This window comes from Spodoptera frugiperda, chromosome 5, assembly GCF_023101765.2.
Source record: "Spodoptera frugiperda isolate SF20-4 chromosome 5, AGI-APGP_CSIRO_Sfru_2.0, whole genome shotgun sequence".
Lineage (NCBI taxonomy): Eukaryota > Metazoa > Arthropoda > Insecta > Lepidoptera > Noctuidae > Spodoptera > Spodoptera frugiperda.
In genome coordinates, this window is record NC_064216.1 from 356,305 (window position 1) to 373,392 (window position 17,088).

Genomic DNA, 17,088 nt, shown 5'->3' on the forward strand with positions numbered 1-17,088 from the left:
GCAAAAGGCACCAGAATTAGCGTATGGTAATATTGACATGTATTATTAATGGAATTATTAACAAACGAAATGATTTCCCAGACTTTTTGAAATATTCCATTATGAATGTCAACATAATTTGAAGTCTGAATATTTGGACGATATGATTTGTGGATACGGTACAGTGCGGTGTAAATGCAGTCTTCTAATTCGTAACATAAAAATAAACATACGAAGCTTGGTTTTTGGAAAGTCGTTCGAGCAGCGGTTTTGTGACATGCTACGGGCAGAGATGGTCAACCGTTTGCATTAGAAAAACTCAAGTAAAAAGTTTTCATTTTCCAAATTACAAACATTGGGTAGTTGACTAGGAATTTCTAAATTTTTATCTTTCTAATAAATATTGGCCTCCGGTAATCTCACTCACACAACGGAACACAACACAAGCTTTGTTTCACGTCGGTTTTCTGTGAGGCCGTGGTATCACTCCGGTCGAGCCGGCCCATTCATGCCGAATCATGTCTCTCCCACACCTAATCTTCTATCTATCCTTAAATATAGATCTATTAATTTAGCCTACAGTAAATAAGATAGTATACCCTCCAAGGTACTGATTTCGTAGAATTTTGCTCCCAATCAAATCATTTTGGTAATTAATGCAGGTAACAGTGAACTCTAGTTGATTACCCCTGCCCGCCCTCACTTTGAACTCAATTCACAGTATATGGAACTGTAACGTTCTCGGAAACGATTCTATGATCATTGGGGGGTAAGCAGAATTCGAGGTAATTACCATCTATCTCTGAATAAACATACACTGAGCGCCATTTTGAATTAGTTTCCTAATTCATTCATTTATAACAATTTCGTGATTTGAATTATTATTATTGTGAAGTTAATTGGATATATTTTATTATAACGTGATCGAAGCTTAATTATATTGTTATTTGTTATATTTATGAATCAAAAATAAAGTTTAAGTGATTTGGTATTAATTTTAGAAAATTATTTTTTGCGCATAATTACATACATAATTTACAAATTAATTATATACATAGATAGATATTGTCTCGTTAAGTTAAGTATAAAAATAAGCCTAAATTATGTAATTCCTAAATTATGTCTTGGATATTTTGAGCTTTTTTCAGTTTTCGTAAATTTCTCAATAGTAGCACGCAGTCTATAATTATGCCCAGTATATGGCAATAGACTCACCCCCTATTACATGAACCTTATAACACAAACGATGAAAAGTGGGTGTACATTATACAGTGGCATTATGTGCCATAATGTGCACCTCTGTCTATCCCTTCAAGGATAAAAGGCGTGACGATATGAATAACAAGATTTTTCTTGTTTTATAAGACCTTAATCCCAGCGATGTTTATTGGACCTAATTCGTATGCAGAGCACACACTGACGCAAAGATCGTATGTTAATGAAACGTCACGCTTTAATGCTTCGAAAGGGTAAACAGAGGCAAGTAAACTTAACCCACTTTTCATTTCACTGAAAAAAAGACATTGGTAAATACGTATAACAGCTTGTAAGATTTCGGGAATCCAAATCCAACCCGTGGAGCCTATTAGGACTAATGCTCGATCCGGAGCTACGGACAACGTAAAAGGTTACCGGGATTCCGGCTCAAAGCAGGAGAAGGAACGGGGTGGTTTTCAGTTAGTAAGAGTCTGACACTCTCCTCCTCCTTTAAAACATATAAATTGCACCAAATGTACCAAACAATAATAATGAGGTACCTTATACAATAAAGCATAGCTTTAATATATCAGACGAATATATACCTTATTGTGACCTAACTCAGCAACTTGAGATAAGTCCCATACATGTATAGCCCCACGTCTGGCCTTATCAGCCGCCTGATAACGCCAACCCTTGCCTGTATCATTAGCCACACAACTACATAATTAATTCCCCCACAAACATTACATTTTTATCTTATTTAATGAAACACAGACAAACAGACGTTCTATAATCTGCTCTGTAAACATTGTTTTATTCTTTTATATTGTTTGGTTGCTTTGTACATCGTATTTATACATGACTTGTTGAAACCGGTTATCTAAACTTAGGTGCAGTATTTTTGCAAATATCTTGCTATTCTATCTTGCTATTTAATACTTATGTAAACGAAAAATAATGGTGGTTTAGTGTACATAAACACTTAAAAGGATCATCACTTAAAATAGTTGTAATAGAATGAGTAAACACCACCATCAAACAACATCTACAGTAAAACACCGGCCGAACCTCTAAGATCTCAATCCTCAAACTAATTAAAATTCTCATCACGTACCGCCACTCCGGCTGGCACCGAACTTTGCTCCCATACTCCTATAACTATCTTTTATTTATCTTTGCAAATGAGCTATCGCTTGACTGTAAACCACCAATTTCCGGCCCTTTCCCCCAAACAGGGTCAAAAAGATCTAATTAGAACATGCCCCGTTACTCGACCGAACATGCGAACCGAAACAAATGGCTATTTGTTGAGTAAAACATTATTTAGAGCCTTTCCAAACTTACCTAAATTAGCCATTAACGTATTGTTGATCATCGAGTTACGTAATTATAAAATATACGAGCAGCTTTTTAATGGTTTTACTCAGTTCACTAATGACACTACAACTAGACAACAAACATCATCAATATTGACTTCAAACCTTAATGAGGAACATTTAAAAACCTTCCACATATTGAAAACATCATCGTTCATAGATTGGGTACAAAGTAATATGGATTGCAGCCTCATTTGAATCCAGAGTATGTCCTTACCGAACGCCCACGCCTGCAGCCCGCGGTGCATTAACATGCAAAGTGCACTAGATATCAGAGTAACCTTCTAGATGAACGGAGCTAAGTGAAGCTGTGCTACTTAACATTATAAAACTACAAAATATACATAATGCTGTTTAATACATAAAAAAATAAAGCACAGGTTTGCTTTTCTTAGATCTGGAAGCCAAAAAACGTATTTTCATAGTTAGAAATACAAACAGATAAAATAGAATCTGCATAAACAAATATTTACATCCAAAAAAGCTGTTTAAATTCTAATATCGTAACCAAAAAGAAAAACAACATTAGTATAAATTATTTTCTCAAGTTCATCTTTGAAAATATTATGGCCAGTTTAAGAGCTGCATCACGCAGCCTCAAACACCCAACACCCACAGTGGGTCAAGAAATAAGAAAATATATTCCGAATAAAAATAAATATGGCGTCTCTACGTCACATACACAAACAAGATACTTAGCATACATTATACGAACATTATTATTTTTAGTATAAGTGTCGAACCGGTCCCAACTGGTTTCCGAATAAACACGAGATCAATAAAAAACGGTTATCTATAGGTATTACTGGTTATATTCTTGTTTGTCTGTTTGTGCCTGGTCTATATTAAACGACGGGTGACTCTAAAATGTTTTTTTATATGTGGCTAAGTAAACTAAGTGTGGTTTACACTCATAATGCTTTTAGTGTTGACTATCTTGTAATTATATGGTCGTGAAGTTTTTCGAAAGTATAGTCTTGTAGCTTATGTTTTGCTTCGAAGTGTTTTAATATTCTTCAATGATCCAAGCTCCTTTCGAAAAGAATGGGATCGATCTACAAAGACTGCTATGTGACTAGTAACTACTCAAGCTTTTTCATCACACTTTTCAATAACAACAATTTGGAAACTAAACCAAAACACACACATTCATACACACACACACACACATACACACAATAGTATTAACACGAAATAGCTTTTAGTACAGCGACTACACAAGTAAAGCCAGACAAACAGACAGACGGACAAACGTACAAATGTCATAACTATTGAAATACGACCGAAATGCATTAGACCGTTTGTTTGTTGTAGTAATGCTTCAATTAGCGTGCGCCCGCGCATGTTCGGCCACGTAATGGAGATATGACCGGTAGTAATTGGTACCCCGCTGGGCGATTAGGAGGTAGACAGGAGCTGATGTTTGTTTAAAGCTTTTTTGTAAAGGAAAATTGTTTTGATAAATTTATTTTTGGTAGCTATTAATGGATAGATAGAATATATTAATTTCTTAGTTGCTTCGTAGTAAGTCAACATCATATTTGGATTTATTACAGACTGACTAGTGACTGAAAGATCGAGTACCGAGTACTGTCTACAAGTATTGAACCTATTCCACCAGTCACACGGTATACGTCTTGTACAAATCGACTATACCACTATTAACCTCTTGTAAGTTGGTTTATGAGACACAATAAAAAACTCATAGTGTCTCGCGTAGATCTGCGCACGCGGCGTAATACGGGGCAAAGGTAAGGGGATTTTTCAAAACTCTCTTTTTTTTAATATGAACTCTTGGTAAAGGTAATTTTCAAAAACCAGGCACTCAAGTTACAATATTTGAAGACGAAAATAGACATTACCTACGTAGATACCCAAAACGAAAATCCCAAAACTATTACATCAGCAATACATAATGGATGACACATTAATAAATTTTCCTTTAACTTTAAATCCCCAAGTTTATCACTTGTAACATTACGCTAAGCTTTCCAAAAGTCGTGAGCAGAATGCTAAGTGTCCACATAACAGGTGGTTGTCACACATAGCAACATTCATTCTATGTACTTGATGTAAGTAGAAAAATGTGTAATTCAGCAGCTGTAAGGTCCTGGTTGAATGATTTAATGATTTAACAGTTAAAAACAAAAGCCTTACCGCCTTACTCAGAGACTTTTAAGTTACTCAACCCAGTTCTTAAATTATGTTTGATTGTTAAATTGTGTTTTTTTTAACCGACTTGACATGTATATATGTCTGTGCGCGATTATCTCGTGTTTGGCTAAACCGATTTTGATGCGGTTTTCAGCATAGTATTTTTCAGACTTAGGAGAAGGCTTTATTAAAAATCGTTACTAAGTAATTATTAATTGTCTCTGAGTACGGCAGTTAGTGGTAAACTTAGGGAAAAAGTAATTTTACTATTGCGTCTTCGTCTTCTATTTCTTTAGTCGAGTTACTGTTCCATCTTTCGGTATGTTAGTAACAGTAATGAGCCAAGGACTGTACAAAGCTATCTCACATTAAGATCTAATTCAATGCCGTAGCTAATACATGATATATGACCCGACACATACGTTTTAACGCCTGAGGGAACAATATACCACGGCGCATCAACATATACTATCTTATTAAGCCATTTTCAACTGTATAATAAAAGTAAAAAGGTTGAAAATCTATTAAGTAAGCTTGACATCTGATGCCGTGGTCCACAAAAGACGAATGTACCAAGAAATAATAACCAAATCTAATAAGAACGATAGAATCAATTCTCCACAATCACAAGTTGATTAATAAATACAATAACAAACGTTGTTCGTAACAACTGCTTTCACTGCACAGACTCGAACCTACGACCTTTCGATTATTTACTGCGCTGGCGCACGATCCGATACACACAAAACAAATTATAACTGGTAATATGTGTGTGTGTACTATGTGTCACGAGAAATAATATACAAACCGCTATTTAATTTTATCTACACAGATATATCTCTTTAAGTGATAAATGTAAATAAATTAAATTCAATTACATAAACAAGACGATTTTAAAAGTAATAATGCCGGTTGAAAGTAGACAACAATGGCTACCTCTCTTAATGAAGATCCTACCGTACGGTAGGTTGACGTGACGTACCAAATTTTTGTTCCAAATGGCATACTTGTTTTTCAAAAATTTGCTAGAAAAATTTTAAAAATATGTATAATCGGCAAGTCAATAAATGAAAGAACTATTATTTTCGGATATTATATTGTATTGCAAAGTCATAATAATTTATATTTCACCAAAGACCTAAGTGATAGAATAAATTAGTACTAACTTTACTTGTACACCTCACAGTTAAGTCTAAGTCGTAATTAAGCAACAATTCATTGTGTCACCATGTTTGGATTAAAGATATCAATACTCGAACAAAACTCTTTTCACCTTATTAAAAGAAAACAGCTACAGAAAAAGGTTCTGTTTCCAAAACTTTTCATCTTCATTGTGTTTGTGTCCAAGAAGATACCGGTAGGAAATGGAAACGAACCCAGCATTAAACGCGTTATGGTAATTAGAGAACCGGTACAGTGGGTGTGCTCGACACAGGCACGGACGATATCTCTGCACGAGTAAACAAAAGGTCCACTCGTGCCCAGTACTGGGATCAGGGAGAACAGAGAACTATCCTATAGGCAGTGTGTAAATTATATGTAAAAGGCGAACCGAGCAATGGACTTAAAAGATCTTAAATTGAAGAATTCTGATGTTTCGACCCAGAAATCCTACCATAAATCATTTTTTGACACCACTCAAATGACTTCACTACATTTATCCACAATATAGAAAAAATAATACCAACACAGGATTAAAATCAAATTAAAAAAGTAGCAAGCAACAAACATACAACTAGCTCCACCTATTGCGAGGCACACAGAAACTAAATCTTTGTTCTTCCAAGTGATACTTCTGTCCTTTGTAGTAAGGTTCACTTCGACAGTCCTTTGTTCGTCCACATTCGGCAGTGGTCGGCGACACTCGGGCACGCTCGCCACTGACGTGACGTCACTCTTCAACATGGCTCCTAAGAAACGTGCACAGAATTCTTAGAACTGATTTGTGATGATGACATGTCGAGATTACATTTTGTTATTGTTTAATTGTAATTAAGTTCAATTATAGCTTAGAGCTAAGTTATTGTTGTACGGTTTTATAGTCGAACCACTGTTAAGTGATGTTTGTGTTGTCAATTTATGGCAGGGAGCCAGTATTGTATTCCTGATAGTTACTGCAACTAATCAAAATTCTGCTCGAAAGAGAAACGACTTCTTAAACTTTACGACAATAATTGTAGCATTTGCGTGATTTAGATTTACACCAAAAAAAAGGGTTTCTTTTTATGTTAAACGGTTTCTTGTCTTTATATTGAATGGTCATCAACACCAAGAATGAACACCACTTAACTTTATCAAATCGATCTTATACGATTTGACGCCAGAAAGAAGGTTAAAATTCCAATTACTAGATCTGACCCAAATAAACAAACTGGGTAACCTAATAAAACTGTTTAATATACCTAAAAATTATAACTGAACAAGTTTCAGCAATTAATGTATTTTCATCCAACGAACTTTACATAAAATCCCTTCCATATTAATAGTAAGAAAGTATTCACAAGGGTAGGTACATAGGTACCAAAGTCACAGAAACATGACTGCAACAACATGTTTTCACAAAAACTAATGAAATCAACGACATTATTATACATTCAAATGTGTCCAGTTTTGCATAATGTATTGGAGATAAAAATTGACATCGAGTTGACGCGGTGTTGGAACCGGTAGCACACACCCACCGCTGACATTAAACGCTCTACGTAACAGCATTAATGGCATTATTATTGATACCGCTTCACAAAAACAACGCGGTTCTAGGAAACATATAGACATAGGATAGGAATGTTTATTCATTTTTCTAGATGTCCGATTATCTAAGATTTTCCATTACGTCAACAAAACTTGTGTTTCTGACCAGTTCTTGCTGGTCATCATTCTCTTCATGTCGTGGTGGCCCGGAGTTCTAAGACGCCCACTTCACATGCATGGGGCTGCAGGTACGAAACCTATCAACGGCAAGTACCAATTTCCGAGTGATATGTACTTTCTAAGATTATTTAGACTCCACTCACAAACAATGAAGGAAAATTTCGTGGTGAAACCTGGGCTGATAATTTTTAATTATAAGTTTGAAATCGTCAACCCACATTGACTAAGTGTGGTAATTAATGTTCAAATCTTCTCTGAACGAGAAGAGGCCTTTAGTCAGCAGTGGCCACTAATAAGCTGTTGATTTGATCACCATCATCAGTTTATTTTCATCCACTCCCATTTTTAAATCCGGAATTTTTCCAATAACTCCTCCTGCCTTACGTAAGGCGAAAGGGAGTGTCAAATTCTTACTGATTTACCACGTTCCTACTTCTGCTGCGGAACGGAACATAGTTCTCTCTAGAGGTCGCTTCTCGAACTTATTTTTTTTTATAAAAATCGTTTTCCCCACCCTTGAACTTTTTCCTCTCATGTGTATGTGAACTTGTATATTTGTAAATGCACCCACGACACAGGAGAAAATCCTAGTGTAAGGCAACGATTTAAAAAAAAAACCCAAGTATTAAAGCTTTTTAGTAAACAAAGAAAATGCTAGAAATGTTCAAAACTAGTTGTTAGTACTAAAAAACTAAAATGTCATAAAATATTAGGTTTCTCCTCAACTTTCAGCTGCACTTTCAGATTGTATAGTATCCACGCACGGATAGGACTTATTAATCTGCGCGTGCGCTCGCTCGAGGATCAGCATATTAATGCGGTACGTGAAAGTGTGGATTGCCACCAGGGCTGCTACTGCAACTATATTGCCAAAAATAAACACGAGTTTATGACCCTTGTGGCCGCATATATAAGTAGTTTAATTGGGATAAATGATTTGACTTTGACTTTAATATAAACATCACTCCGCGACTTTCATTCTCAAACGACGAAAGCTACATACAGTCTGTGAGATACACACCCCCACACAAACAATGCAACACTAAATTTTCCTTATGTAATAGAGGTGAATCTCCTGCCCCACAGCTGGCAACTTTGCAGACTTCGGGCTGCCCTACGTCAATAATCGAAAATTTCAATGATATTTTGCTTAACCTGAAACCTCTTACTTGACTTGTCTTGCCATCTAGGTAGTCTTATACCAAGATTAGGAGATTTGTAGACGTTTTCCATTTTGATTTTTGATTTGAAATGTAACCTGGTGCAGATGTAACCGTGGCTCAATCACCATCAGCACGCGCCCCCTGATTGCGCGCCCCTCGTTTAGATAATCTCATTACGGGCACCTCCCGGCTCGCTGTCAGCTGATCTGATTAGCATATTGTCTATATTCATTACAACATCACCTTTGTCAAGCTTTTTTCTTACACAACTGCGTAAATAGTCTGCTTTTTTCTCAAAGTCATTAGCAAATGCTTCTTAATTCTCTATATGTTTCTATTCATTTTGTGAAGAATGATAACGGGACAACGACATCGTCAATCTCTGTGGGTATTAAATTAATGAATGCTTCACTAAGCTCCTAGATTCTTACGTAGAACAACGAGAAAGAAACTCCGTCACGATCCTCAAGAAGAGTGTCAGCCCTGTAACTATTATGTGCCCACATTATCCGTATTGTATGCTGATAGGCTAGCTATATGCACTGGCATATAATGTACATATGATGGGTGCTATATCTCAGTCACTTAATTCTATATTAGGTTTGTTTAGTCTGCATATATTTGCACCGCGCGTGTCGCGCTCACATCACATCACTGTGAGAAGAATAGCAATGGAGTGTAATGCATTAGGACTGCTAACGTCCATGATTTGATCTTTCTGGTTTTTACTGAGCAAGTCCGGGTTAATTACCTTTGTTTATGTCTTTCAGTCCTTTGTTACTTACTAAAAAAACTTCTCAAGTTAAAAACGTGTCATATTTTAGATCTAAAGGAATTCAGTTCCAATATAATCTTCAGTACCTACCGCGTCATTCTTTGATGTTGCTAAAAAGCTCACAATTATTCATATCAGTAGCTATTCATTGAATCAATATTAAATACTTGATTGAAAGAAAGATAAAGCATTGTTCGCCAAAAGATAACCAAATCTTCGAACAGAGTGAAGCGGTGTCGTTGGCAACAGCTAGTGTTGTGTTGCATAAACCGATCAGGTGGTGGCGACGCGCGCAGCCTACTGATGGCCGCCATTGTTTACACGCCGCGCTGCGCATACGCATCGACCACTACTGCGAATAGCGGCTGAGATACGACGAGCCAGCTCGAGAGCTGGGATTCAAAAATGCCATGAAACTTAACTGGGATGTGACTTGTAGTATTAATACATGTTTGTTCAACTTAAACAAATATGTATGAATACTACAAATGTATTAAAACTTTGAATACATAGAAAATTTAATCAGATATTTAGGTCAGTCTGCGAAAATACGTGGTGTTAGTGTTAGATATAGATTGTGGATATAGTAGACATCATTCTAACATTAGGTCTATCATTAACCACCACAAATTGACACACACCTAAAAAACATAATCCAAGCTCCCGGCCCAACACAATATTCAATACAATGACGTGCGCGCACGCATCGCATACGAAAGTGATCAATAATGGCGGGCGCAGGAATAAGTTAAAAGATAATAATTAATATAATATGCAGACACAGGCATAAGGTCAGCGCTAAACAATGGATTAGTTATATATCGAGTGATTACCAAACAATTGACACCTTTTGTTTATATCCACAGCTACTTTGGTGTCGAACAAACGATTTTTTCATTTGGTTCATGTCATTCATGTCTAATTTTGCGAAAGTACACGGATTTGTGACGCGACGCGGACGCGGCAGTCGCCGGCGCCAGTTGGCATACAAATTGTAGCACATCCATTATTCAAATATTTGACTTCTACGCTAAATTCAAGTTATCTCTATTTTTTCTTTTTTTGCCAAGGATCACTATGATTTAAATATGAAACTACTTGTTACTACCAGTAAAGTACAGTGCACAGCGATCACTCGGTTGTATGAATAAAACACTCGTTATGTTTCGACCATTTAATCCATAATATGATTCTCTCTTATTATGGCTACCTCATCGCTTGCAATGTCCGCTGGGCGTGGCGCGTGCACCGTTGTGAGTCCTCGCACATTTCAGCTTCCATTAATAACATCCTCGTTTAAGTAACAAGTTCCTCGGCTCCCGACGTTAAACACCTATAAAATTATTAATTTCCATACTTCTCCCAACTTTTTCACCATAAAAGCTGCATCAGCGCTGAATGTAACCGCTCGAGCACCATAAAACATGAAGAGCTATGGGGAATTACTTTCCGAACTGAGTGAAAACACCATAAAAAGATCCCTCAGTTAAAATATTCCCGAGATTTATGGGCATTCATTAAATAATGCATTTACGTAACAATTTCGCTTAGCCCCGGGGAAATCTCGCGGTTTGGTCACAACCATGGTTTTAATTAGGCCCCGGCATTAACTGCGAACAGCCAAATTGTTTTTTTAAAACGGCATTGAGTTATGATGCGCTGTAATCTTTTTTGGCGCGTTTTTATTTGTCCTAAAAATTGTGGCCTTTTGTGGAGAACAAAAAGAAAAGTTTATAAAGCTCTTGCTTGCTTCTAAGGTTTTATGTGTTCGTGGAAAAATAAAAAATATATAATTTTAACGACGTTATTTCACTGCGAGTCACTTCTTAGATGCTTGAGATTAAGTTAAGTGAGCCGTAGTAATATTTGACTTTAATTATAATATTCTGAGTAAGTAACTGGGTACTCTATTAATCAAATCATGTGGCTTCCTGATAAAACGTTGAGTACAGGAATAGTATGAGTTATTCATAGAGCAAGCAATCTCTTGCTTACCTTGCGTCCCGCGAGGCACGAGTTAGGATTACATTTCCATGTTCAACTCGTCAACGTATCACTTACACTCCCTGGAGGGTGTAAGCAGAGCTGTAAGTACCTTCAATCTAAGTAACAGTATTGACTGAGTGTGTTGCGAGGCAGGCTCTCGGGGGTATATTACACGGCTGACAGGTGATTGACAGCGAAACATGTTTCATTACACACTCACTGAAACGTGTCATTGACCTTTGTCAGCCAGTTATTTGTCACTACTATTATTGACATTTTATGCCACCAGAGGCACTGGTAACTATTACCCATGTTAATGATTCATAGCTTCACATAGCCACTATAATTACTTCTATAAATCTACGGCGATTAACCTCTGTTTGATGTCCATTAATGTTTCTTTGTGGTGTCATGTCATGTTTGGTTTTCCTAGAAAGGATAAATAGAGGTGCTTTTACTAAAATCTAACTTTAACTCACGTATTTTGGTGTCGTTTTAAATTCTACGTGAGTTTGGGCTTACTTTTACATTAGACATGATTATAGTTGCAGACTCAATAAATCTACTAGTTACGATCAATATCACCGAAGGCGCAGTAAAAACATAATAAAGAAAAAAACACCCACCACAAGTAGTATCAAGACTATTAAATCTATTAATACGTTTTTTATTTTTATTTGAAACCACTACGTGACAGGTTTACAAAAACATGGCATCGATAGCTCGTACAAAACAGGTAGGTTTACCGCCAATCAAGATATCATAAAATTATAATGCAATCGTTATTGCCCAACGTTTTACTTTAGATATACAATTATACAACAAGACACTATTCATCAAAATTTGTTGCTTACAAAAACTAGAAATCAGAAAAAGTATAACTCGTATGAACATTAATTAAAAATAAATAAAAACCTCAACGACTTTGATGGATCTGCTACTAAATATAGGTAGACGTGCTCGAGTTATCATATTAATACTTACTTACATATATATTTGTACATTATATTTTACCTACGTGAAGGTAATACGTAGCCAGTGTATTTATAAAGGGCTTTTATGTGGCGATGTATTTTTTTTTCAAAATACTCGATTTATTTTTCTATTGTAACAATATTTTGGCAAAGAAACTAGTAGAGAACGTCCTGTTGTACATTATGGTGAAATTACAAGACATAACATATCCGGAGGTACCTATTATTGTGATTGTTTAAACTGTTCATATATTACAGATCTATGGAATATGAGAAGACTCCGAGCAAACACACCGAATACCTACATAATATTGACATTGCATCCATTACGCGAGTATGTCAATATAACGTAACGGCTTCCGGGTTTTTCATTCGGAAAACAAACATTATCCAAATGAAAACCCCGTATTGGTAGGAAAATAAACCGATTACAATCAATTACCATATAAATAACACAATCCCATGGAAATAACACTGCGAATTAATGCGAACTCCCCCTGCCTACCCCCCGTGCGTACGCGGCGAAATTATACAAATTACTACATAGAATTTTATGACATACCTTATGGCTTCATATGGGAAATCCGAAATGTTCATGGTCGTGTATTATATTGGGTTCTGGGTTCCCGTCCGACAGCCAAATGTCGTATAATCGTGAAAAATGTGATTAGTCGGTGATTGTATTAATTGATAACCGCGGGGATGTGGTGATTAGGGAGAATTACACAGCCTACACGCGGCGGCCATCTTGTTACACACCCCGGTAATTGTGTGTAATATGAATGACTTGAATAATAGAATATTTTAATTTTAGACTATGAATTCTACTTTACACTTTACAAACTACATTTTAAGTTTAAGTTACATATTTACCTTGTGGACAAGAAAATGTAAGTAAGTATCTATTTTTAGGTATAACCGTAATACCTACCACAATGAAACAATAATTGAGTCACCCCTATAGATGTACAATAAACCAAGTAGTGTGGTAAATCAACAATTGCACAGTTGTTCGCAACAGACACGACTGTTCATAATTATTATGGCTAAATTATTTCTATGGCGTTACGTCACCCGCTGAATATATGCCAAGGTCAGCCAAACCTGTGTGTACAGCTGGATGTAGATTTTGGACACTTTTTGCAACGCTTCTAGCAAGTTTTTTGCAAGCAAACAAAAAAAGCAATACAATATTGATTGGATATTATACTGATAGATACAAGAATAAAAAAATAATTTACATATTGTAAGTACTTTACATTTCCTTAACGAGTGTACCGACAACCATTTTTAAATACATTATTGGCACATCGTTTATGACATCACTAACCTAACAATCGTAAAAATCCTTCAATATAAAACAAACCTTATGTACTTAGGATAAAACTTAAAACAAATACAAAATTAACATAAATCCATAACAGTTTTTGCCCATTATGTTTATTTTGCCAAAACCTGAGAGCCGCACAAACTAGGCCCGACGCGGGAGAACAACGCTCATACATAGTTAATTATAAATAATTTATTATACGTAGTTATAATAAATATATAGTGGTTGATTCCGTGGCTTCCTTCATTTGAGTCACGATGCTACGTGTTTGGCTTACTTTACTTATTATTTAACTTGTTTTGTTACCGCTGACCTTGGTTTAAACATAGCTGTTTTGATAGAACCCGTTTTCGGAGTTTGGCACCGACTCGTTATCTTATATCCTTTGTTTGTCGGCAGCTACTACTGACACACATACTCCATATTACCTGTTCCTATAATTATGTTCTCGACAACGAAATAATACCTAAATCAATCCAATTTCGTGTTTCCACGAGGATAAAATTTGTTTTGTTCAGTTATTATTGGCTGAAAATACTCTTTTCACAAACACGACACGTGTACGTTCAGTGAATATTTCAGCAATACCTGTACAGTACATTGCTTCGTTGATCTTATTTATCTACGTTTGAGCAAATAATGGACGGGCTTCTAGAGAGATTCCACACAGGTACCAAATAATTAATGGTTCACTAACAAAATATTCAATAATAAATATGTCTAGTATCTAATTTAAGACGGTGGATTAAAACCAATAAAAAACACAGCGCCTAATCGAATCGAATGGCGCAAAGTTATCGAATATTTCCGCGCTGAAAGCAAAAAGAAAAATCCTTAAAAACAGCACTTTAAAAATCATTTCCCCCAGGCATGTTTTATTCCTGGAAACTTTTAATTAGACCCGTAAAAGTCCCCCTTTCTTACCATGAGCACAGACAAATTTAATTTCCTGTAGCCTGTTGATGTTTGAGCAAGCTGTCAGAGGGCGCTGCTTGTGCATATTAAATTCTTTTTGAAGGGAACACTCACGAACATTGCAAATTTAGTCCATTAGAGAAGGAGTGCGTCGCACAAAGACAGCAGTCCTCTGTTCCATGACCGAGCAAAACAATTTCATTTATTTCAAATTAGTCAATGAACAGGGACTCGTTATCCATTGTGTCATAAAAAATGCACACAAATAGTTTTATTCGTCGTATTTTTATCATCTTCTACGTCATATACGTTTAATGTTGTATTTTAAACTTTTTTTTTATTTAAAAAAAACTGCAATTCAACTTCTCAAGTCCCCCTGATTTCGTTAAAATAATATTAGCTAGTATTTATGTTTCCTCACAAACCTGTCCAGCCTAAAATTGTGTACTTACCTATATCTACAGATTTATTAAATTACCTCTTACAAAGGCTCCCTGCTCTATAGAAAGTGATAGTTAATGAATGTTGCACGCCACTAAACGCATTAGTCTTCTAGACGCAGCCGCCATATTTATGGCAACTGGTTTCATACCGTAACCACATCATTGGTAGACTTTCGCTCAAATATAACGAGTCTTTACTAATGTTCTGACATGTCTATTTGTCTGTCCGTCTTTGCGCAGAGGCGACTGGAAATATGGAATAATTTGCGACAAAATATACACAAGGAAACGTAGATGCTTACCATCAAGATTGAAAAGTACCGATAAGTTGCCTCGTTTACACCAAAATTGTATACGATGCATGGTAAGAAATGTGTTAGCAAGAAGCTACTGGAGATAGACCAACCCTAAATTTAACCACGATCCTGAGACATTAGACAGACCGAAGAGAGAGACTAGATTCATGTATCGTAACATCTCAAGGGACATTATTGCACTTTCAAACCTTGAATAAATAGTTTATTCAGCATTTTCACATATTAAGCAGCATTTAAATAGTATTGCTTATTAAGTTAAGATAAAAACACCCATTCATTATTAAGATAACTCAAATGTAACGGAAAGCGAAAGGCTCTTGTCTTATCACAGTGCATAATGTACGCAGAAATATCCTGCGCCCAGTAAGTGCCTCTAATCTAAATAGACATTTTAGATTATACATAATTCAGCTCGATATACTGTTACAAACCTCCAGTTAAGTAGTTCCCTGGTCTTAGGGGAACGGATATATCGATGGTTTCAAATTAAGTGTCTTGCTAGAAAAATAAACTTGCTATAACAGGTTCAGTTTCCATCATTGATAAACTGAATTGTAAAAAAACTTTTGCTTGAGTATTTCTATGCTAATGTTAGAAAACAGCCCATATAGAGAGTAATGTTTTTAAAGAAAACAAAGGGATACAGAGCTACCGAAACAAAAGCGCTTCTATTTTCCTAATACATAATAAGTTACCCAGAAATTCGGCAACCGTAAGGCGAATATGTTACAGGTATACGTATGGTATTAGGAAGCATATTGTAGCAAACCAATAAGGTAATTTAAATTCACATCACCCACTAAACTTAAGGTAATAACATAACCAAATTAAGCTGCTACCTTCACTTATAGTTGGCTGCCATCTTGAATTCCGAACACATTCGATACGGCAAAGTTCCCGTTCTATTGCCTACTGGGTTGGAATTATCGGTGGGGGTCGGTTCTGGGTAGAAAGTACCTGGGGGTCGGCTCTGGGTACAGGGAAAGTACCTGTGTTTAGAGAAATGTCTCAGCATTTATTACGAATTATGATTCGGCGAAAGTTACACTGCGTGTAGCGTGTGCTACAAGTCAGGAGAGGGTTTGTTGTAGACAATAGACTACAAATATTTATAATTGTCACAACATTCAAGGAAACCTAAAGGATTTTTCTTCTACAGATGTCAACATCAAACATTTAAGATTAGCAACAAACCAGAAAGAAGCGATTCTTTCTGAATGTATATAGTTAGGAAACTACATTCATTCATTCATTTATATAATGAATCGCAAACACAACCACCACTGGTAACCCTCTGCTCAACAATTAATGATCAGTGAACCACAGAACCAGCAACAAGAACTTGCGTCAACAGCTTCACAAACAAACTAAGTTTTATCAGCGAGCGCCACCCGCGGCCGGCCGTCGCTCACACCGCCGCGAGCCGGGCAGGCGCCGCGCGGCTCATTTGCCACCACATGTTACGAACACGGCTAACTTGCCACGTAAATGGTAACTCCATCTCTGTCTCTTTCTCTCTCTCTCTCTGTCTCTTGTTACTTCGAAGGAGTTAAAAGTTTGAAAGCGTTATCTCGTTTAAGTTGCCTAATTACTGGCGTGTTTGTA